This window comes from Malaya genurostris, chromosome 3 (genome assembly GCF_030247185.1).
Source record: "Malaya genurostris strain Urasoe2022 chromosome 3, Malgen_1.1, whole genome shotgun sequence".
Classification (NCBI taxonomy): domain Eukaryota; kingdom Metazoa; phylum Arthropoda; class Insecta; order Diptera; family Culicidae; genus Malaya; species Malaya genurostris.
Genome location: NC_080572.1, coordinates 89,061,026 through 89,084,435, shown reverse-complemented (window position 1 = coordinate 89,084,435; position 23,410 = coordinate 89,061,026). Strand labels below are relative to the sequence as shown.

At 38.8% G+C, this 23,410-nt stretch overlaps 1 protein-coding gene and 1 pseudogene across 1 annotated transcript in view; one reads left to right on the top strand and one right to left on the bottom strand.

The window, feature by feature from the left end:
• Positions 1-23,410, top strand: part of LOC131439405 (protein stum) — a 215,749-nt gene that overhangs the window by 67,862 nt on the left and 124,477 nt on the right. The gene's annotated exons all lie outside the window — the stretch shown is intronic.
• Positions 15,625-23,147, bottom strand: LOC131439409 (ankyrin-3-like; annotated as a pseudogene).

The following is a 23,410-nucleotide window of genomic DNA, read 5'->3' as shown; positions in this document are numbered from 1 at the left end:
TTTTAGCTTCGTATTTCAAACGACGGTTTGATATTTAAAAAAATTAAAATTATGTAATTCCAGAACCGGAAGTCGGATTCGGATGAAATTCAAGAATTCCGTATGGAACTACAAGACCTATCATTTGAGCTTCGAGTTTGTGAAAATCGGCCAAGCCATCTCCGAGGAAATCTAGTGAAATTATTTAACACGTACACACTACACATACATTGCTCAACTCGACGAACTAAGTCGAATGGTATATGGCTAATTTTTTCTAGTCATTTTAAAAGTGATTGCATAACCTCTCTATATAAGAAAGTCAATAAAAAAATGTCCATGAGAAAGGCATTGATAATAATTGGAAAAATAATAATCTGTATTTTTAATAGCTTTCAAAATAGCGTTTTATTTGTCATATTGGTTATATATAATATAACTTGGTGTTAATTTTTGTGAAACTTTAGCTTTAAATTTGAAATCCAAGATTTATAAATGTACACTAGTCTCTACAACGTTTCTAATGAGTATGACACTAGAGCATTTTAAGTATCTTTGTTCTTGTTGTTTTGCTTATTCGTTCAAATGCAGGCATTTTCAATTCACATTATGATTCACCCACTTATCCGGACAGCTGCATTGAACAGATAGTAAGCTCACGGGACGATACATTTCTGTCTATACAAGGTATACGTTTCCAATTTCCATGAGGGTTAGTAATTTCAATTCGGATGTGGTTAGTTTGCTCAAATAAATTGTTCATTGTTTATTGTGGAGCAAGGAAAAGCCCACTGGAGCTAGTTTAGTTAAAACTTTCTCTCCAACAGGTATAAAACCTCATCTACTTTTGCATCAACATATTACAATGATCCAAATAATACATATTACATAATAACTTGAAACTAAAACGTAGAAATTTTACAATAATAAGAGAAAACTAATACTGAATAGACTATTCTAGTTATTAGAACCTTTCGAGACAGATAACTGAGAAACAGCTTTTTTAGAACAATACGAGAATTATGAAGGTCAAATACATTGGAGCAACTGTTAAATAGGCGGCACATACTAGGCACATACGGCAAGGGTCAAAATAACCGTAGTTAGTTCTAGATGAAGGTATTCTAAGAAATGGGTGGAAACGGAGAGTACGGCAATGAATATCTAAGTGTAATAAATGTAGAAAATCTGAACAGTCTATACAAGCTTGTGACAAAAATAACCTTACAGACGTCACGTCGAACCGGAAGCAAATCTAGATCAATCAGGTAACAACGATCTTCGTAGCCCGGAAGGTTTAATGCGACTCTCCACGGAAGACGACGAAGTGCAAAACGGTTGAACTTGCGCTGGATTGATTTTTGGCGTTGAATGTCTCGAAGGTAGAAAGGTAACCAAACGAAATACTCTGCATACTCTAGAGTCGAGCGTATCAAGCTACAGAAGAGTGCTGTGAAAACAAATATCGTCAAGATTCTTGGAAATACGAAAAATGAGATCAAGAAGCCTAGAAGCTTTAGAAATAATGAATTCTCTGTGCTCCTTGAATGTGAATTTGGAATCTAATTAAACTACTAGATTCATGACTGACGATCTTCGTTCTAAAACTGTATTTGAGATATTATAATCGAGGCTTACGATCGAACGTTTGCGACTGAAGGAGATAACGGAGCACTTTGAAGGGTTTAGTATCATCTTGTTGACTTCACACCAGCTTGAAAGATTGTCCAATTGCATTTGCAACAATTTACAGTCGTCGGGGTTTCCAATAATGTTAAACAGCTTCAAATCATGTAACATATTTTACAATTTTGCGGTAAAAATGGAATTTATCAAAATTCAGTAATCGAAAATTGATTAATTTTACTCATTCGTATTATGAAATGTTTCACAACAAATGTGTCATAGCTACAGCAGCTGTAAATTATCATATTGCTATAAAAATGGAATTTAGACAAATTTAGTAATCGAAAATTGATTAGTTCAACTCATTCGTACACTCTTACTTCCGTTGGTTTTTCTCCACTTTGGTATTTTGTTCTCGAGTCGATTATTTGTTGCAGGTATCGGAAAAGTTTGAACGATTGATTATTGTGACAAGGTGGTATTTTGGCGAATTTGAATTTTGAAAGAGTTTTTCTAGTTTTGTTTAATATAACTTAGTAACCGTTCGAGCTAATTCCCCTGAGGAATCTCATGCTAAAACAACATAGTCGGGCAACTAAACGCGACTGGTGATCTCTCGGTATCCGCGAGAGTGGCGCAAAAATCACCAAGTTTTATACTGCATTTTGGATTGAACGCAACGGTTACAATCATCCGCAAAAGATAGCTTCATAAATTTAAATCATTTAGATAAATTGGAAAGAGGAACGGTCCTAGATGACTACCCTGAGGGACACCAGAGCTAAGGGTGAAAGGTAAAATCGTGCAGTCTTCAATCTTCACTAGCATTTCATGGCTGGTAGAGTACGAGTGTAATCAATCAGGGATAGAGAGAGTACATCCGAGTCTTCCAAGTTTGAAAATCAAAATTTGATGGTTAATCTTGTCGAAAGCGGCGGAAAAGTCGGTACGTATGATGAAGGACGTGTGAGATACTAGATTGGTTGATATTAATCGCGTAGGCATGAAGCCATGTTGGGTCTCCGATATATAAGCTGGAGATGCTTCAGCATCGTTGAGTATCATGATGATACGTAATCCTGTCTCCTTTTATTGTTCATTGACGTAGTTCCATACTTTTATTGGATTGATTTTGAGATTGTTCTGATGCGGCGTTGAAAGGCAGTATAAAGAGTTTTATTTAGGCGACTCTAGACTAACTATTGCACCTTACAGCAAAGTAGTAGAAAATAATCTAGCCTACACCAACGGAGAGTTTCCCGGAAAAGAAAAATTCTCCCGCATCCGACGCCTCCGGTACCCGTCCACGGCCCGACCGTAAGGATGCCTGGGTCGATCCAATGATGCCGGTTGGAGGATGGCTTCCGGTTCACTGGTGCCCCGACGATCTTAACGGTACTACGTTATGGTCTACTCGTCAGGTCCCCGACTCGGCGAAGGAATTTCTCCCGGCACCGAATCCCCTTTTACGCCACGCGGGACACCCGACTAGTCCTCGGTGATGGATCTAGCCTACACCGACAGAGAGTTCCCCGACGATGGAAGTTCTCCCGAAACCGACGTTTTCGATACTTCCGGTTCACTGATGCCCTGACTATCTTCACGGTGCTACGCCACGATCTACTCGTCCAATCCCCGATGAAACATCTAGACTACACCGACGGAGAGTTCCCCGGCGAAAGAGGCTCTCCCGACACCGAGTCCCCTGTTACACCACACGGGACACACGAGAGAGTGCCGAGGTCGAGGCGATTTCTGTTGGAGCATAGCTTCTGGTTCGCTGGCGCCCCGACGACACAAGTCGGTGTTGTGGTGGCTACTCGACTAGTCCCCGCCGAAGGATCTAGCCTACCGCATCGTTCCGGTTGGGAGATGGCGTCCGGTTCCCTGGTAGCACGACGATCTTAACGATGCTATGACGTGATCTACTCATCTTGTCCCCGATGACGGATCAAGACTACACCCACGAAGGAAGTTCTCTCGAGCCGACGCTTACTCGCTGATCCCTTCTCCATTTTCGCTGCAACTCCGAGAGTATATGTGTTACCACTTTGTTTACTGCATTTCACGTGCCTTCTTCACGACACATTTCCTCAGATATATGATCTACCCTTAAGGCAGGCATTTCCCTACGTAGTTCCGCAAACCGGGGACAATCGAAAATCACATGTTCAGGTGTTTCTTCAACATACTCACACTCCCGACAAAATGGAGACGCGGCGTGACCACTTCCGGAAACAACCATGGCCAGATAGAAACTGCGTTAGGTACAAGTTTACCTCTCCGTGTTGTCTATTCATCCACGGCGACAAATGTGGAATGAGCCGGTGAGTTCATCTACCTTTCTCCTTACTGTCCGACTCTTGCTGCATTTCGCCATCGAATCGATTCGAACCATCGTTCGCACGTTTCTGGTGGTTCTACGCTGATAGCACTCGATATACTCCGCCAGGGTAATGCAGATTGGGATCATTCCGGCGATAACGCTTGCTGCTTCCGACGATATTGTCCTGTAGGCGCTCGTGACTCGTATGACCATACGCCTGAATGCTCTGTTCAGCTTTTCACGGTTCCTCTTCGTTTTCAATGCTGTTCCCCAGGCAGGAGCACCATACCGTAGTATTGACGAAGATATACTAGCTAACAGACGTCTTGTGCTGCTTTTCGGGCCACCGACATTTGGCATGATCCTCGTTATTGCATTTATTGCCTTCGCGGACTTTTCGCAGGAATAGTCGACATGGCAGTTAAAGTTCAACCGGTTGTCGATTATCACTCCGAGGAGTTTCAGAGCTCGCTTAGTTGCAATCGCATGTCCACCTACATCTATCTCGATACGCTGGATCGACTTGCAGTTGCTCACCAACAACACTTCCGTTTTGTGGTGAGCTATTTGTAGCTTGACTCCGTTCATCCAGCCCTCAATCGTGCTTATTGTCTCTGTCACCGAGGCCTCTACTTCTTCGAGAGATGTATGTATGTATGTATATATGTATGTATGTATGTATGTATGTATGTATGTATGTATGTATGTATGTATGTATGTATGTATGTATGTATGTATGTATGTATGTATGTATGTATGTATGTATGTATGTATGTATGTATGTATGTATGTATGTATGTATGTATGTATGTATGTATGTATGTATGTATGTATGTATGTATGTATGTATGTATGTATGTATGTATGTATGTATGTATGTATGTATGTATGTATGTATGTATGTATGTATGTATGTATGTATGTATGTATGTATGTATGTATGTATGTATGTATGTATGTATGTATGTATGTATGTATGTATGTATGTATGTATGTATGTATGTATGTATGTATGTATGTATGTATGTATGTATGTATGTATGTATGTATGTATGTATGTATGTATGTATGTATGTATGTATGTATGTATGTATGTATGTATGTATGTATGTATGTATGTATGTATGTATGTATGTATGTATGTATGTATGTATGTATGTATGTATGTATGTATGTATGTATGTATGTATGTATGTATGTATGTATGTATGTATGTATGTATGTATGTATGTATGTATGTATGTATGTATGTATGTATGTATGTATGTATGTATGTATGTATGTATGTATGTATGTATGTATGTATGTATGTATGTATGTATGTATGTATGTATGTATGTATGTATGTATGTATGTATGTATGTATGTATGTATGTATGTATGTATGTATGTATGTATGTATGTATGTATGTATGTATGTATGTATGTATGTATGTATGTATGTATGTATGTATGTATGTATGTATGTATGTATGTATGTATGTATGTATGTATGTATGTATGTATGTATGTATGTATGTATGTATGTATGTATGTATGTATGTATGTATGTATGTATGTATGTATGTATGTATGTATGTATGTATGTATGTATGTATGTATGTATGTATGTATGTATGTATGTATGTATGTATGTATGTATGTATGTATGTATGTATGTATGTATGTATGTATGTATGTATGTATGTATGTATGTATGTATGTATGTATGTATGTATGTATGTATGTATGTATGTATGTATGTATGTATGTATGTATGTATGTATGTATGTATGTATGTATGTATGTATGTATGTATGTATGTATGTATGTATGTATGTATGTATGTATGTATGTATGTATGTATGTATGTATGTATGTATGTATGTATGTATGTACGTCACTCAAGTCTCTCAGAGATGGCAGAACCAATTTTCTCAAACTCAGATTCAAATGAAAGGTAAAATCCCTCATACGATTTTCCTGAATTTCATATGGATCCGAGTTCCGGTTCCGGCATTACAAGGAAATATGTGCAAATTTATGAAAAAATGCGCATTTAATTTTCTCGGAAATTTCTGCACCGATTTTCACTAACAAAGAAACGAATAAAAGGTCTTGCAATTCTTTAAAAAGTTCCAGAAAAGATAATCCAGTTCCGACTTCCGGTTCCGGAAATGATTATTCAATTTGTACCTACTTGTTAGTTTTATCACGAAATCATGATAACGATGCTTTTCTATAAAAGTACACTTATTGCCTTTCTCATATGAAAAGTTGATGTAATCACTTGAAAAATTAACTAGTGAAAATTGACCCGGTAGGCTAAGTGTGTATGTATGTGTGTGAGTATGTGTCAAATAATGATACTCATAAAATAAAAAATCTCATAGTTCCATAGGTTGCTATTGAATTTTATCATACTTTCATAGGATAAAGTGTGTTTAAAATTGCACACCATCATTTAGAGCGACGATGCAAAAGTGGTCAAAAATAACTTCTCGAAGAAACCATCTGAATGAGTCAACATGAATTTTCAACCATGAATTGCACACTAGCGTCACCAATTGGAGAGTTGTTGAGATATTGTTTACACTATTCGATCTGTTTTGAACTCTGGAACATTCTTCTCGAAAACACCAACATTCTATCTCAATAAATTGTAAAGATATGATAGAATCAATTTTCATTGGCAAAATTGTGATCCCACTAATGTCACTGGGTGGATGACTTTCTATCTAATATGATTTTCATAATGTAGACCGCTACATTCCGAACATTTTTGCAGAAGACAAAATCGCTCTAAATCTTTTAGCTTTCGCACTAGAGCATAATTTTGATATTGAAATTTGTACCATAGCAAGCACACTAATTCCATCTGATGGAGTGATTCCGAAATATACTTTTAACTTGTTAATAAATTTGGAGTCTCTCGAAAAATTATTTGAAGATTCCTGATGCGAATATTCACACGGGCAAAATTCCGATTCTTGAAATGAGCAAAACGAGTCATGATTTGGGGAAAATAATATAAAGGGTGATTTTTTAAGAGCTTGAGAACTTTTTTAAACAATAAAACGCATAAAATTTGCAAAATCTCATCGGTTCTTTATTTTAAACGTTAGATTGGTACATGACATTTACTTTTTGAAGATAATTTCATTTAAATGTTGACCGCGGCTGCGTCTTAGGTGGTCCATTCGGAAAATCCGCTTTTTTATCGACAAATTTTGTTCAGCGATGAGGCTCATTTCTGGTTGAATGGCTACGTAAATAAGCAAAATTGCCGCATTTGGAGTGAAGAGCAACCAGAAGCCGTTCAAGAACTGCCCATGCATCCCGAAAAATGCACTGTTTGGTGTGGTTTGTACGCTGGTGGAATCATTGGACCGTATTTTTTCAAAGATGCTGTTGGACGCAACGTTACAGTGAATGGCGATCGCTATCGTTCGATGCTAACAAACTTTTTGTTGCCAAAAATGGAAGAACTGAACTTGGTAGACATGTGGTTTCAACAAGATGGCGCTACATGCCACACAGCTCGCGATTCTATGGCCATTTTGAGGGAAAACTTCGGAGAACAATTCATCTCAAGAAATGGACCGGTAAGTTGGCCACCAAGATCATGCGATTTGACGCCTTTAGACTATTTTTTGTGGGGCTACGTCAAGTCTAAAGTCTACAGAAATAAGCCAGTAACTATTCCAGCTTTGGAAGACAACATTTCCGAAGAAATTCGGGCTATTCCGGCCGAAATGCTCGAAAAAGTTGCCCAAAATTGGACTTTCCGAATGGACCACCTAAGACGCAGCCGCGGTCAACATTTAAATGAAATTATCTTCAAAAAGTAAATGTCATGTACCAATCTAACGTTTAAAATAAAGAACCGATGAGATTTTGCAAATTTTATGCGTTTTATTGTTTAAAAAAGTTCTCAAGCTCTTAAAAAATCACCCTTTATTTTCATGTTATGATAATACACCATGATTAAAATTTCTCGGATCATGATCCATTCGGACTGATTTCGATTAAATTTAAACGTAACGCACTTGACGTTGTTGGGTATAACTTCAGGCGTGTTTCTGGTACGATGGTAATTTTTGCAACATAAATTCAGGCGTTATGTGTGATTTTTGCAATATTAATTCAGTGAAAAGCACGACGAACTTCTTTTAAAATGAAAATATTCTGTTTTTGAAAACGGACGATGCAAGAGATATCGTGTTTACTTGAATATCGAACTGTATGAAAAACACGAGTGAATCAAATCTCTTAAAAAGAAACTCTATGTCGAATTCTTGCAAAAAATTCGTCTAATTCAATATATTTAGGTGCATCAAGGTGTTGTTATATCTATGAAACAAATTAATCAAAGTGGTTGAACAAAATATTTTTCTGATTTTCGTTAGATGGTGTTCCAAATTCACAAGCGAATTAAACGCTAGCTCTCGGAATATTATTCTAGCGACAACGATCACATCAAATATATAAGAATACATTCGAACAAAATGTAACAAATTCCAGACTCATGTCCAATCACTACACGTTAGATGCACATCTCCTTCGAATTGGACTTTTCGAGACTAATCATTGCGTTTGTGGCGAAGGTTGTCGCGATATTGGTCATGTCGTTTGGACATGCGTGGAGTATCGTGATGTCAGATCTCAACTAATAAATTCCTTGCGTACTCAAGGTAGACTATCCAATGTCCCAGTTTGCGACATTATTGCTTGTCGTGACGTTCCTTACATGAAACTTCTTTATTATTTCATTAAGTCCAGTGGAGTTCCAATTTAAATTTTATTTTATGTTAGACTGTTTTCTCTTCCATGAGTTCAACCAATAGCCAGCTATCTTATATTAAATAAAAGTGATGAACTGATACAAACAAACCTGAAATAGTTATAAGATCATGTACAAAATAAATGTATTTCATTTAATGTAATTTATAATAGCAACTCGTTTGATAAAAACAGTGTTTAGATTAACTAATGAATACCAAAATACTAATATGATATTCGAAATGTATTAGGTTTAAAGTACTATGTATTGTGGATGCCACGGCGAAGAAAAACTTATGTATATTGCCTATGAAATAAACGTATTTATGAAAAAAAATGTAACATTGATGTTTGTCAAATGAAAAGTGTCTCTTATGATGTCAATTTTCAGTTCATTATCTTTATTTTTATGTTTTGTTCAATTCTCTATCAGCCGGTGGGTAAAACAACACGATTATTTAATAATAATCTTCAGGATCAAGTAAACATTTTCATTAGGTCTTACTTTTCAACAGTGTTGGTGATTGCCGAAAATTTGACAGAAGCTGCAATATTGCTATCTATATTGTATACAACATTTTCAATCTGGTAGAAGATGCTACAAGAACTCGAGTCTCTCAATGCATAAACCGCGAGAGAATTTTTCTACATTCCTTCGCTCCACTTCATACTCTGAGTATTTCACGGCCCTTAAAAAAAATTACAGTCTGATAATGATCGTTGCTGTGTGGAATTTCCCAGGAGAGAATCGCAAGTTGACAATTATCGCAGAAAATCGAATCGATGATTCAACTTGATGATTCTCATACTAGTGTGAATGATTATCCGACTTTCCAAGTTGGCCAATCTTTACTATTGGCCCAACGAACTTTCGACTATCTTCACGACCAAACTCAACGACTAATAGATCTGGCGTACGACAAGTGGTATTTCGTATCGCTAAACAAAATGAACTATCACGTTTAATTGTTAGATCAAGACTGTCTTTATTTCACGTTCGCAATGTTTGAGAATTCCATATCGACCATTGTGTAATTGTATGGGTTTAATATAAATAAAAACCAACCCGATGACATCGGTCTCAAAATTAGTTTACAACCGGACACCCAGATTTACCTGATTTCAAATTAGGTACTATTATTTACAAAAGATTATAACAATATAAATATCAAATTCCATATCAACCAATCTATTCACCCTCCTCTCCATCTTCCGAAAAATCATTAACTCCATCGATATTCGTTAATTGACACCAACGCTTGATACGATCGGCTGCATACACTGTTGTTCTAATTCGGTTGGAACTGCGTCCTCCAGGTAAGTCCTCCAACTCGTAGCGGTCATTATTTAATACAGCTTTCACCACATACGGGCCTTTGTATTTAGCCTCCAGCTTGCGACTATGTCCCATCGCCGTGAGGTCTCTCTCTACTAAAACCATATCACCCACTTGATAACAGTTTGGTTTTTTACGACGCTCATCGAAATACCGCTTCTGTAGTTGTTGTCTATTCCTAATAGCTTGTACCGCTTGCTGTCTCTTCTCTTGTGGATTGTTTAGAGAATTCCTATCCTCTTCATGTAGAGCCAAAATGATGAAATTTTGGTGCACGTCCCGTGGCTTGTAGGACAATACCAACGTACTCGGAGCTACATTCGTGGTCGAGTTAGGCATATTGTTGATTGACCACTGGATCTTCGGCAACTGCTCATCCCAACGGACATCGTTTCCACCAACCATACAACGAATTGAGTTTAGCAACGTTCGGTTGGCTCTCTCGGCTCTCGGGGATCCTACCGCTGTCTTAATATGCGTGATAGCATTTATTCGACAATATTCCTCGAATAACTTTGCCGTGAACGCTGTACCTCTGTCCGTCACTATGCGACTTGGTGTACCAAATATACCAGTCACTTCATCCAAAAAGTTCAACACTGGTGCCGTTTTTGTAGATCGTACTGTTCGGACTACCACAAACTTGGTGAATCCACATGTTAACAGCAACACATACGAATTTCCTCGCGACGATCGAATAAATGGACCCATGTGATCCATATGCATGGTACCGAATGGAACGGGTTCTTTCGGCACACAGTGTAAGTATCCTTCTGGCCTTCCTCCTTTACTTTTATAAAACGCACACTGAGGACAAGCTTGTATGTAAGAACGAACATATTTGCGCATATTTGGAAACCAAAATTTTTCCCTCATTCGTTCCATCACTTTCTCCTCCGCGAAATGTCCCATTTCATCATGGTATGTGTGTACTAAGCGCCAACGAACTCGGTTCGGCACCACGAAGTACTTTTCTCTCTCTCTCATTCTCATCAATCTGTGCTGATCCAATCGATAATTCTGCTTAATCTGCCTTTCTCATCAATTAGTGGATCTCTACCCAATACATCAATAATGTTACACAAACGGGCATCTTGCCGTTGAAGGGCTACCAGAAAATTCGCATTACTCACTTCGATTGTCAACATATCACACATCACTCATCGAACTCCCAGATCTGTGTTCAATCCGAAAATCATATTCCATCAACTTTAAAAACCACCGTCCAATTCTGGCATTCATGTCGCGCTTCGAATAAGTGTCTTTCACTGCACTACAATCCGTTTGCAAAACAAAAAACTTTCCGATTAAATAATGACGGAATCGCTTGACACTTGCTACTACTGCCAACACTTCCAATTCATAGCTATGGTACTTTCGTTCTGTTTTAGTCGTCCTTTTACTATAGAAACTAATCGGACGCAGACCATCTTTTGTGCGCATGAGGAGAATGCCTGCCAAACCATCTTGCGACGCGTCGGTGTGTAGTTCCAACTCACTATTTGGATCAAACAGCATCAGCAACGGCCTATCACTCAACGTACTCTTCAACTTTTCAAACGCAATCATTTGTTCACTTTTCCATATAAAAGATGTATCTTTCTTGAGTAGTATAAAAAGCGGTGCTGCCACTATGCTGAACTGTGGGATAGACCTTCGAAAAAATCCGGCTAATCCCAGAAATTGTTGAACTTGTAGCACATTCTCCGGCACCGGAAATTCTTCCACAGCTCGTGTCTTCATCGCACCATGTCGGATTCCTTGTTTGGACACCTCAAACCCTAAAAAGTCGATCACTGTTCTGAAGAATTGCGACTTCTTAAGATTGATAGTAAAACCGCTCTCCTGGAACACCTCCAAAAGCTTTTCGAACTTCTCCAACACTTCTTTCACGTCCTTTCCACCGATAACCAGATCATCGATGTATGCAACAATCCCTTCCTTTCTAAGCTTCCCGGTTAATTGATTCATTGCACGCTGGAACACAGAACAACCATTGGCCAGTCCAAATGGCATCCGAAGAAAATGGTAATGGCCATCCCGAGTCGAAAATGCAGTACACGCTTGACTGTCTTCAGCAACGGGTATCTGATAGTATCCTGAATATAGGTCGACCGTGATAAAAACTTCGGCTCCACTAAGCTTGTTTAGGCACCATTCGATGTCCGGCCTGGGGAAACGATCTTTCACTGTCTTTTTATTCAATAGTCTATAATCCACTGCCATTCGGAATGAACCGTCCTTTTTCGGCACCATTACTACTCGACTACTATACAGCGAATTCGACTCCTCCACAATACCAGCTTCTATCAGTTCTTCCACTAAATTTCGTAAAACGACCTCTCTGGCATACTCGAGCCTATGTGGTTTTACGTACACTGGATCTTTATCACTCAAAACTATCTTCATCTCCACTTCTTTCGCAACGCTCAATTCGTTCATACTTTTAGCAAAGCATGAACGGTACCGATTCACTAATGCCAGAATTTCCTCTTTAGGACCTTGCACGTTCAAGTCATCTGCTGAAATTTTTGAATACTCCACCCGACTGTCAATAGTAAACATCGATTCATACTTCCGTGGCTGCAACTCTATCATACTCTGCCTGTTTTCCACAGCATCTGCCTTGTGATCAATATCACGCCGAAATTCTACTTTTCCATTCCGATTCACCATGACTATACCCTCCTGGTTGAGCATATCACGTCCCAAAATTATTGCTGTATTTTGCACCCAATTGGGTACTACATTTAACTTCACTGGAATTTTTATTTCATCCAGTTTCACATTCGCTCTCACTAGTTTGTCCACCGTCACTTTTTGCCTCCAAAACCGATCAGTGTTGTATTAATCACTTCACTTTTTCCAACTTTGTCCGCGAACCGACTTTGAATAGTCGACACTTTACACCCCGAGTCAATCAAGGCGTTCAATTTCAATTCTCCCAATTCGACCGTTCTAACGAAATTATTCTCTTCTTCCACCATTTGCATTTTTGAAGGTCCCGGCACTGGTGGCTTAATATTGGAGCAATTTTTCGCCATGTGGCCACTAATACCACAATTATAACATCGTCTCTCAGTAACTATCGGACACGCGATTGCTCTATGACCCGATCTGTTACATCGATAGCAAGTAATAACTTTTTCTTTCCTCTTTTCGGTGAGTCGATTCGGACTCGGCTCCGATGACGTATTCATCATACTCTCCATCCATTTCAATTGCGATATCAATTCCTCTATTGTTTCAATTTTGCCTCCTAATTGTACTCGGCATCTGGTAACGAACTCACCCAACCCAGCAATCGCATATTTCACGATCACATCTTCGCCTAAGCCTGCTCGCTTTCCCAAAGCAACCTGAGAGTAAACATAATCTTAGATAGTCTCATCTTTTCTTTTCCGACGATTAGTCATCTGGTTGTGGTAGTAAATCGGGTCGCGTGCGGTTGGATATGCACGAACCAATTTCTGCGAGAATACTGTCCAGGTAGTAGTGACATCTTGTACGCCCGACCACCACAGTTTAGCTGATCCTTCCAAATTAAGCCGAGCACAGTGTAACTTAGTCGCATCATCCCAATCATAATGAACTGCCGTAGATTCGATTTCCTGGATCCATTCTGGTGCCGACAAGCATGTCGCGTCTTTCGGGTTGAATTTTCTGACCAATTCTCTTAATTCACGAAAATCTGGACGACGAGCAATCATCTGACCTTGGCCGTTCGATGAATCCCTTGTCGCGATAGTCAAACGTTGTCGCAACCGTTCAATTTCGGCGGCTTGTGCTTCCAATTCTGCTCTCAAAATGGCGGCCTCCTGCTCACTGTCCCGAGACATCTCGTTCTTCTTCCGCAAAGTTATAAATTGACGACCTCTCGAACTATCGTCCGTCTTTCCGTATTCACTACCGCTTTCGTACTGCTCAGAGTCTGACATAGAGCCTGACAAACTAATTTAACGTCACTTAGTATCACTAATTAACACATCATCTAGCAAACCATGTGCTTCGCTAGGACCACGCGGTATAGTCTAACGATTACTTTCGCCCTTGAGCTTTTGTCTACGATCACAACTAGTTTTCCACCTCGTACGATTGTCGATCCTGTCTACAGCTTGTAAATGATTATCCGACTTTCCAAGTTGGCCAATCTTTACTATTGGCCCAACGAACTTTCGACTATCTTCACGACCAAACTCAACGACTAATAGATCTGGCGTACGACAAGTGGTATTTCGGATCGCTAAACAAAATGAACTATCACGTTTAATTGCTAGATCAAGACTGTCTTTATTTCACGTTCGCAATGTTTGAGAATTCCATATCGACCATTGTGTAATTGTATGGGTTTAATATAAATAAAAACCAACCCGATGACATCGGTCTCAAAATTAGTTTACACTAGGTTGCAATATTTCAAAACGATTGTGTGGAGAATTCACAGACATTATACAACACAACTTATACAAAGGTTATATGCACATAGTTAGAATAAGCGGCAATAGTAAAATGATTCTATCGCAATTATCAACTGCCTGTATAGAATCGGATCGCGAAACGAGAATAAGCGACCGTTTGTTGCTTCAGAGAAGATTCCCACAGCAGCGTGCTAACCAGCGATGCCAACCCTACGAATTCATCCGTAGATCTACGGATTTCCGTCTTTTCTACGGATCTACGGATGAATATCTTAACATTTACGGATTTTGCATTATTTTTCCAGAAATCTCCTGATTTCTCATTATTTCTCTACATATCAATGGCAAATAATTAAATATTGTTACATTATCTCCATAAATTTTTGGGATAGCCAATTAGAAAAGCAATCATAATTCTATTCGCCAACGATCACTTAGTTTAGGTAACCTGCATATACGGCTTGGAGTTCTAAGCAGTTAATTTTGTGAAAATCTACGGATTACGGATTTGACCTCAGTAAAAAGTGGCATCACTGGTGCTAACCTTTTAATCTCAGAAATGTCATCGAGAGAAATTCGCTCTTGCACTGGTGTCGATTCTATGTTAAATGAGCCATGCCGGGTTTTTGTTGTTGCGATGATTTCCAAATTCTTTGATGGCACTGATTTAATCGTTGAAGAGTTGCCAGTGAACGTTCTTTGATACGATGAAAGCTATCCTTGCTTTTCAATATCTGCTTTTTGCTTTACCAATAATCTATTAAGCAATCTATCACATCACTTGAGGCAGAGCGTTCAAAATGATATCCGGGTAGAAAATTAGAATTACGAGCTTTGAAAGAAATGCATTCTTCAAGTAACGCATTTTCGAACCATGATTAATTTTCGTGGGAGAAGAGTTATTGCTCATGATTTCATGATAAGTGAAAATGATTGGTTTCATGATTTTCTAATCATAACAGTAGTAACGGATTTCTTTCCGTGCATGATATTTCATGTTCAAACTGTTTTTTCTATTAGCGGCCCTTACACGAGCATTAAAATGTCATTTTAAATGAAGTCATTTAAATGATGTAATTCAAATTTGTTAGAAATTTCGTCATTAGTGCACCACTACACGTTCATTAAAATGATTTTTTTTTTACTAATGACATTTTTAATGACTCGTGTAAGGGCCGCTATTGTGACCTTATGAATTATTTTATGCTCTTTTCCAAGCGCTCCTGGCGGAGCAGTTCTCAACTAATTATCGGTCAAACTACACTAAATTGTTGGTCTAAGTAACACTAAATTGTTGGTCTAAGTATCTACAACAAGTTTGCCGAAGATTGTATAGTATATTGTCAACCGAAGCGAGATAATCGTTCACAGCCCCAATCAGTCGAAATCCCATATACTCTGGGTCCCGTTTATCGCGGATTCGCTTTTCACGCCCCCGGTGAACCGAGTTATACGAGACTCCTCTGTATCTTGTTAATACGATGTCTTTGTTCGCATGCTTACTGTAATAAAATTTTAGTTTGGATACAGCAGTACGAATAAAAGAAAATGTAAATGTAAGTAAACAGACTACAGTAATAAAAAGGATAGACATTTTGCATCCCTGGGTGCAAAAATAGCTTTCAAGCGAGTTTAAGTTTGTGGAAATCCGTCCGGAAAACAATTTTTTAAACAATTGTATATCCTTTCTTTGACAAAAGTCTTTGTCTTCCTCTGAATCTAATATCCACTTGTTTAGTCAACTGTTGAACTATTTCGGTGCGCCCGGCTTCGAAAGCGAGATCGAGCGGTGTTTTTCCCGCAAGATCAGTAGCATTCACATCAGCACCATTTTCGACCAGTAATGCAACTACGGTTTTAAGCCCTTCTTTGGCGGCCAAATGTAATGCAGTTTTTTTCTGGACATTACATGTATTGACTGGTAGTTTAGCGGAAAGCAAAAGCTGTACAACATCTATGTGGTTATTCATCACCGCAACATGCAAGGATTGGTGATTTGGATTCTTTCGTCCTTTAATTTTCTTTGGTTTTAACCCGGATTGTTGATCTTCAATTATGTTGACATGTTTAATCAGGTGTTGGACCACATTAATGTGCCCAGCTTTGGATGCTACAAAAAGTGGTGTTTCTTCACAATCGTTAATGGCATCCACTTCCGCACCATTTTCGATCAGCAATGTAACTATGGTCTCATTTCCTTCTTTTGCTGCCAAATGTGATGCGGTTGATCCTTGGAAATCTCTTCCATTCACGGGTATTTTGGCGGAAAGCAAAATCCTCACAATTTCTAAGTGGTTTTTCGTCACAGCAGAAAGTATGGATTTCTGATTTTTAAATATGTTAACATGTTCAATCAATTGTTGGACAACTTCAATGCACCCGGCTTTGGAAGCGACATCAAGTGGTGTTTCTTCATGATTATTAATGGCATCAACATCAGCACCATTTTCGATTAGTAATGCAACAATTTCTTGGTTGCCTTCTCCAGCGGCCAAATGCAAAGCCCTCCCTCCAGAGTAGAGCGTTTCGTTGGAGTAGTTGACAGGAATTTTAGCGGCAAGCAAATGACGCACAATATCTATATGGTTCTGTATGACAGCAAAAAGCAGTGAATTCTGATTCTTCTCTATGTTGACATGTTTAATTAATTGTAGGACTACTTCAGTGTGGTGCCCAGCGTAGGAAGCCTGATCAAGTGGTGTTTCTCCTGAATTGTCAGTGGCATCAACATCGGCACCATTTTCGATTAGTAAAGCAACTATTTCTTGATAGCCAAGTTCAACGGCTGAATGCAATGCCGTCTTTCCATCGTATGTTCTACTACTGACTGTGATTTTAGCGGAAAGCAAAAGTCGCACAACATCTATGTGGTTCATTCTCACTGCACTCTGCAAGGATTGTTGATTACCAACAATACTCGCATAGTTAATCAATTGTTGTATTACTTCGGCTATCCAAATTTTAGAATTTCCATCATGTGGTGTTCCTTGATAATCGTCAGTGGTAGAAACATCCGTCCAGTTTTCTATCAGCAATGCTACTAATTTATGATTCCCAATTGTAGCGGTCAAATGCAAGACCGATATTCGTGTTCGGTCGTTGATGCCATCGTTGGCTGGTATTCTAACGGAAAGTAAAAACCGCGCATTATCTGTGTAACTGTCTCCAACAGGGGCATTCAAATAATTTGTAATATCGTCAACACTCATAGATTGGTTTTTCAATCGTTCGACTACTAGGTTCTCGGCTTTAGAATCGACATCAGTGACATCAACATCAGCTCCATTGTCGATCAGTAATGCTATAATTTTTGCACATTCCTTATGGTCGACCAGGCACGGTGCCATTGTTTTGTAGTGGTCTGTACTACGGACTAGTATTCCAGCGGATTGCAGCAGCTCCACAATAAACATGCGGTCATTGCGCTGAGCAACATGCAAGGAACCGGTACTTTCAATGTTGTTTGCATGTTTAATCAACTGTTGAACAACTTCGGTGTTCCCGGCACTGGAAGCGACAGTAAGTGGTGTTTGTCCACAACAGTCGGTGAGCCCCATTTTCGATCAGTGATGCTACTATACCAGGATATCCTCTTGTTGCCGCCAAATGTAGAGCCGTTTGATCGTAGTTATTTCTATGGTTGACCATTTTTTCTGTGGGGTTCACTTTTACGAGAAAACCCTCATTAGTTACGAGACCGAATTCCGTCCTTTGGCTAAAACTATCCTGCGCAATCTTGGTTTGTTCAATCAGCTGTTGAACTACTTCGGCGTTTCCAGCTTCAGAAGCTAGAAAAAGTGGTGTTTCTTCGTAAAAGTCAGAGGCATGGATATCAGCGCCATTTGCGATCAGCATTTGGACTATTTCCAGATTTCCGTGTTTAGCGGCCAAGTGCAACGCCGTCTGGTTTAGGTCGTTCCCGGCATTAATGGGTATTTTAGCGGAAAGCAACAGTCGCACAGCATCTGTGTTACCATCTTTGATAGCGACATATAATGATTTCTGTTCGGAAAGTTCGCTCCCGTCACTGGACTGGTAAATCAATTGTTGAGCTACCTCGGTTTTTCCTACTTGGAAAGGAGTATATCCATTATGATCAAGCGCATCAATATCCGCACCATTTGCGATCAGCAAATCTATTATTTGTTGATTTCCTCGTTTAGCAGCTAAATGTAATGCCGTCTCTCCTCGCTTGTTCCTACCGTTTACCGGTATTTTAGCCGCAAGCAAAAGTGGCACAATGTCTATGCATTCTGTTTTCACAGCAACATGCAAGGATGTCTGATTTTCGATCATATTAACGTCACAGCAATGGTCAATCAAAAGTTGAACTATTTCGGTATTCCCTGTTCTAGAAGCGACATATAATGGTGTTTTTCCAAAGCGGTCAGTGGCATCAACATAAGCTCCATTTTTTAACAGTATGTCTACTATATTCGCATAACCCCCCGAAACGGCCCAATTCAGTGCCGTCCTTGTATCACTCAAGGGTTTATGATTGACAATTATTTCAATGCGGCGAACTTCTTCGCGGTACACTCTTCTGGAATGTTCAATTAGCTGTTGAACAATTTCGATGTTTCCGGTTTGGGAAGCGATGATGAGTGGTGTTTCTTCAGTGGCATCAACATGAGCACCATTTTCGAGTAGAATTGCTACCATTTTTTGGTTTCCATCTTCAGTAGCATAACATAATGCTGTCCGTCCTCGGTTATCCGTACCATTTACCGGTATTCCAGCGGAAAGCAAAAGTCGCACAATATCAATGTGTTTCGCTTGCACAGCCACATGCAAACATGTCTGATTTTCGATTTTGTTGACATGTTTCATCAATTGTTTCACTACTCCGATTTTACCGTGTTCAGAAGCCATGAGAAGTGGTGTTTTTCCAGTCTCGTTTATGACATCTACGTCAGCACCATTTTCAATTAGTAATTTTACTACATCTGGATGTCCTCTCAAAGCCGCCCAATGCAGTGCCGTATAAGCATGCACAGTTTGATGGTTCACTATGATTTCTGTGCACAATTCTCCATATGGGGGTGACACATTCTTTGATCGTTCAATCAGTGACTGTGCAATTTCGGTGTTCCCAGTTATGGCAGCAAGAATTAGTGGTGTTTTCCCGTTATGTCCACTGGAAGTAATATCCGCACCATTTGTGATTAGTAATTTAGCTGTCTCTGGAAATTCCTCTTCGACGGCATTATACAGAGCCTGGTCCAGCGTCAATTTGCAATGCTTAATCAGTAAAGCACAAATTGCCGTGTACCCGTGGGCTGCAGCATAATCTAGTAAAGCTTTATATTCATGCTGTTCAAGATGAGATGCACCTCGTTCGATGAGACGTTCAGCTAATTCTACAAAATTTTCATTACACGCCCACCGAAACGCATACGGTCTCATGTAATGGAAGATTTGTTCCATCTTGGTTCGAAATTTCAAGTCGAGATTGGATTTTACCAGAAGGAAGAAAAACACTCGTGCCATAGAATAGTATTCCAGTACAGTGATGTAGACTTTTTGAATATCGATTGTCAAATTTACCTCTTCTTTTTTCAAACAAATCAGGTACTCATACAAACAATTGGCTGTGAAAAATTCAGCAATAGAAATATGAATGAAAATCGGGGAACCATCGAGGTATTTTGGTACGACTCGCGAATCCAGTAAACGATTTGCTTTATCCTCTAGGGATGCGAAGTCGCTCTTATTTCGTATAATAAAATGCATCTTCCGTTTCCCAATTAGGCTCATAGGACCAAGAAAGTTGTGCAGCTTCTGGAAACCTGTGTATAGCACATTTTGCGAATCCAACATTAGTGCGGTATATCGATTTTTCTCATCTAGATTTTGATTCTCAACGTTATGCCGCACGAAAGAGCGATAAACAAACATCTCGAAAAAACTATAGAGATTCAAGGAATCCAAGTTATCAACTGGCAAAAGAGTGTTTCCGTTACTGTGGTTAATATCAACCAATTCATTTGGCCCATAGATCTCTACGAGCATGTTGATCAATAAAGGATTTCCAATGATTTTGCTAACCATTTTTATGGAACGGATGTTCATTTTGTCGACCAATTGTTCCGCCATTTTGTTAACGATGTATTGATTGTATGATTTGTACGAAGTTGTAAGAAGACTCACGAAAAGATCTCTTTGTTCACTTGTTTTCAACGGTTCTAGGATATAAGCTCTGGTTTCAAATTGCTGTTCCAAATCCTGTTGTAGGTGAGATCTAGTATTGACAAAAACCCGTGCATTTTTAAGCATCAGAAACAATGAGATCGCACGGTCTCTCATTTCCACCGGTAGCTCGTCGTATCCATCGAAAAATAGGTAAACATTATCCGGAATTTCTTGCAACCATTTCGACAGAAGAGATTTTTCGAAGTTAGATCTTAAGGAGAGTATATCATGGAGAAAACTAACGGCCCCTCCGAGATCATTTGATATTTCGACTGTTTCGAGTCTCTTCGCATAATCCGAAAGTTTGATAAACAGGATCCATTTAGAATTGTACATTTTCTTGGCAAGCAGGGCCAATTTATTCCATAATGTTGTTTTACCCATTCCTGCCAGAGACGAAAGTAAAAAAATTTCCCCTGAAACATGTTTCATGGCGGTTTTATCAAAAACATCATTTTCACTGAAACTTTTAATAATAAATTCAGTTTTAGGAAACTGACGACCTATAGTTCGCGGGATGCAGCATTTAATTTGTAGCTCCGGTAGAGCAGAACCAATTTTAATCATTTCATTTAGTATCAACTGTTCAAGCGTGTCGTCTTTAATGAGAGCAGATAGAAGCTCCGGTTTAGGAAAAATGTTCAGTACTATTTCAACACCCTGGAATAAAACTGTTCTCTGTCGAAGCATCTCTTGACTAGTTTTGTTCAGTTGATTCAGGCTTACTCCTGAATCTACAATCAATGAGTACGGTTGTGTGTTGAAAAAATCGTTGGCTCGTTGTTCACTAAAGGTTATTAAAATTAGTTTTATTTTCTTGTTAGGTAGGATTGACTCGAGCAAATTGGTTGAAAATTTAAAGCCTGGGAAGTTATCTTCAAGTATAACGAAAACATTGGAACTTGAATCGCACAGAAAGTTACAAAATTCTCCACGAATCGCAGACACCTGCAGGTCTTTGAGGGTAAAATAATAAAAATCATTCTCTCGTAAAATTTGATGCAATTTCAGAGAAGTCAATAATCCTTGATTAGTACTTGCACAGATAGCTACTGGAAAATCTTTAAGCGAATTCTTCAATGAATTGCAGTCGCTAAACTCTATGCCTAATTTGTTCAACTTGCCTTGAAAAGTTACAGTTGGAAATCTCAAGTATTCCAAAACGGGAATGTTGAATGTCCGATTTACGTCCTTAGACAGATTCAAAAAATCTTCTCTGCAAAAATAGTCACACTCCGGAGCACAGTCTAACCTCTTGTGGATCATTTCTTTTAGATTTTCATACATCATTTTGGAATAGTTTTGACTTAAATAGCTATCGTTCATTAAAGCCTGACTCGCGAATTCATTTTCGATAATGTTCTTTAGTTCAGTGTTATTCGGTTGATTGACAGCGAAGGTAAATTCTCGAAAGAACTGCTCGACGTCGGCACTTTTGATCGAAATGTGTTGGTTTAGATAATCTAGTATTTCCGCGTATGTATCTTTAACTTCTGCTTTCAAAGATTTTGCTATGATGTCAATTAATTTACTGGCAATGGCATGTTTCATGTTCTCAGAAAGTTCCAATAAATAAACTGAGCAAAAATATCCCAGCTTTTTCAATCTTATGCTAACAATGTTCTGTAGACTTTTGCATATGAAATCATCAAACCCTGGACTTAAATTAATGTTTTCTTGATCCCGGAATTCTTTCTCGACGATGCTCTTTAGTTCGTTTTTACTCAGAATCACTTTTAACTTCTCGATATCTTCACCAATGATCGAAATTTGACCGTTTACATAATCTAATAATTCCTTCCTGCGTTTATCCTTTTCCATATCATTTAGTTTTAAAAGTTTTCCTTTACTTTTTAATAACTTGAGACCATTTTGTTCTTGAATGTCTGCCTCGATGAACCAGCGCAAAATTTTTTCGTTTATTCCAGCATTTGTGTATAGTACAAAGTGGTGGTTGTTTCCTTCGAACTCGGGATTCTTTTTGACGCTGATGTATGATAGCAAATATTTACAAACTGAAAATTCTCCTTTCTCCTTACCACCTTTATCCGTAGGAAAAAAATTACTCTGATTAAGTTTCGTTGAATCCTTGTGTTTGACTTGAATGAATAGCCAACTGCGGGCGTTAGTTTCCTTATCGGTGGTCCACGACAGAACTGCATCATCGTACTTCTCGGCCGCTTTGTATTCCGTTGCCAATTGAAAATCTGAAAATTCACCTTCAGAGACAGCCCGTTCGTAGAGCATCATAAGGAAATGGATCTGATAGGAGTCACCTTGGCGACTTATTTGTTTTATCCTTTTATCCATTCCTTGAAACAACTGGAACCGAGATCGTTTTTATGAAATTTGAAAATATATTCAACTGATTCATCTAACCTTGAATGATTCACGCAAAACACATTCAACAGCTCTAGCTCTGCTTGAGGAATAAATTTCAAGTTTCACTTACTGAGAGATACGCGCAATGTGAAATTGGTTGGAACAGCTGGGACTTCGTATAGTGCTGCGCACATTGACACCCTTTCTTGAGAAATCGATAGCTAGCAGGAATCCGCAGGGGGTTATTCATATATGACGTTCACTAAAAAGTGTGAGGAACTATTCCATAGAATTTCTGTAATTTTATGAATCCAATTAAAATTTGATTATTCCATTGACGAGGTTAAAAAAGATATTAAAGCAAGAATTTCTAATTAGCTTGAGAGCCGGGTGGGTAATGTCAGAGGCACAATCCGTTTGACGTGAAAACCAATAAACTCTGTTCGCTTT